Below are 2,364 nucleotides of genomic sequence, written 5' to 3'. Positions count from 1 at the left end.
AATCGGTTGCTTCTCCCTCACCCTCCCCACCCTCCTCACCCTCACCCTCACCCGCACCCTCACTCTCACTCTCACCACACCTCCTCCCCTCTCTCGACCCTTCCCTCACTCACCGCCATGTCCTCCCACTCCGGACCTGTTTGCGCAGTCGCAATACAACTTCCGTACACATCCACACTGCGCACGCGCGCATGCACACATCCCCTCCCGGGCTTGTTTCTTTCCTCAGTGCTCATGCTCTATGTGCGTGGGCTCGTTGCAGTCGGTCACTAGGGGGCAGCCACGACAGTCATTGGGGAATGGGAACGGGGAAAGGGTAAGGGGGACTGGGATTTAACACAGACCGGGGACTGAGGATTGGGGAATGGGGTTTAACTTAGACCAGGGAATCGGGATTGGAGACACAAACAAAGTTGCTGGAAAAGCTCAGCAGGTCTGGCAGCATCTGTGGTGGAGAAAACAGAGTTAACGTTTCGGGTCCGGTGACCCTTCCTCAGAACCGGGATTGGGGAATGGGGTTTAGATTAGACTGGGGAATGGGTTTGGATTAGACCGGGGAATGGGGCTTAACTTAGACGGAATGAATGAATTGCCAGATTTTGACCCAGTGACAGTGAAGGATGGTGATATATTTTTAAGTCAGGATGCTGAGTGGCTTGGATGGGAACCTGGAGGGGTTGGTGTTCTGATATATCTGCTGCTGTTGTCCTTCTAGACGGAACCGGTCGTGGGTTTGGAAATTTGCTGTCCCAGGATCTTTGGTGAATTTCTGCAGTGCATCTTGCAGATGGTGCAGACTACTGCCACTGAGTGTGGCTGGTGGAAGGGGCACCCACCTAGGCAAGGGAGTAATATTCCAACACACTTGTGCCTTTTAGATACCAAGGCAGAAATTGCTCGAAAAACTCAGAGATCTGGCAGCGTCTGCAGAGAGAAGGCAGAGTTAACATTTCAGGTCCAGTGACCCTTCTTCAGCACTCTGGTTTCTCTCAGCCTGACCTGCTGAGTTTTCCCAGCAATTTCTGTTTATGTTTCTTATTTCCAACATTCTGATTCTTTGGGGTTTTTTTGTTTTATGTCTTGCAGGTGGTGGACAGGCTTTGGGAGTCAGGATGTGAATTAGTCACTGCAGGATTCCTAGTCTCTGACCAACTCTTGCAGCCACTGTATTTCTATGGTAAGTCCACATACAAGGTTGGGGAACTAAGACTCTTTCAAATAGTCAGCACAGGCACATTGTACTGAACAGTCACCTCCTATTGTGCAATTTTCCATGAATCTAACGGGTTTGGAAGATTTGAGCTATAGGGAGAGGCTGAATTGTCTGGAGCTATTTTCCTTGGATCATCGAAGGTTGAGGGGTGACCTTCTGGAGGTTTATAAAATCATGAGGGGCATGGTTAGGGTAAATAGACAAGGTCTTTTACCTGGGATGGGGTGGCCAAAACTATAGGGTGTAGGTTTAAGGTGGGAGGGAAAAGGTTTAAAACGGGCAACTTTTTCACGTAGAGAGTGGTGCGTGTATGGAATGAGCTGCTGGAGGAAGTGGTGGAGCCTGGTACAATGACAACATTTAAAAGCCATCTGGATGGCTATATGAATAGGGAAGGTTTAGAGGGATATGGGCCAAATGCTGACAAATGGGACTAGATTTATTTAGCATATCTGGTCAGCATGAATGAGTTGGACCAAAGGGTCTGTTTCTGTGCTGTATGTCCCTATGACTGTAGATAGCCAGCAGTCAGTTTCAGTCTGTAACCTAATATAGGGATTTATGTGAAATTTTTGTACTGTTAAAGATAGCCAGTGGAAAGGTACAGGCTGTAATCCAGTCAAAGGCTTTGCGTCTAATATATGTACAGTTACAGTATCTGGAAGTGAACACTGAATCTCAGGAGATGGAAGCAATATTAAATGATTGCTTTACGTTAGTTTTTACTGTGGAGAAAGAAATGGAGACTAGACATCTCAAGGAAATAATTACTGATGTTTCGAAAACCATTCACATTATGGAAGAGGAAGTGCTGAAGATCTTAGAAAATATAAAGCTGGATAAATCTCTGGTACCTGATATAGTGTATCCCAGGACTTTGTGGGAAGTTTGGAAGGAAATTGTGGGGCCTGTTGCAGAAATATTTGTACTGTCTATAAATACTGGTGAGGTGCAGATGAATGGACAGTGGCTAATGTTGTACCTTTGTTTAAGAAGGGATGTAAGGAGAGACATGGGAACTGTAGACCTGTGAGTCTGACTTTGGTGGTGGGTAAATTGTTGAAAGTGATGCTGAAAGATAGGATTTCTATGCATTTGGAGATGCAGGGACTGATTAAGGATAGTCAGCATGGTTTTGTGCACAGAGAAAT

The 2,364-nt window shown here is 46.3% G+C and overlaps 1 protein-coding gene across 1 annotated transcript in view; it reads right to left on the bottom strand.

The window, feature by feature from the left end:
* The window catches only part of madd (MAP-kinase activating death domain), a 224,082-nt gene extending 223,883 nt beyond the window's left edge, over positions 1-199 (bottom strand). The window contains exon 1 of the mRNA XM_048607272.1: positions 114-199. The gene's annotated coding sequence lies outside the window, so the exon portion shown is untranslated. The remainder of the gene's footprint in view (positions 1-113) is intronic.
* Positions 200-2,364: the final 2,165 nt, after the last annotated feature.

This window comes from Rhincodon typus, chromosome 17, assembly GCF_021869965.1.
Source record: "Rhincodon typus isolate 14 chromosome 17, sRhiTyp1.1, whole genome shotgun sequence".
In the NCBI taxonomy this organism is placed as follows: Eukaryota; Metazoa; Chordata; class Chondrichthyes; order Orectolobiformes; family Rhincodontidae; genus Rhincodon; species Rhincodon typus.
The sequence above is the reverse complement of the archived record's forward strand: the minus strand, read 5'-3'. Positions and strand labels throughout refer to the sequence as shown.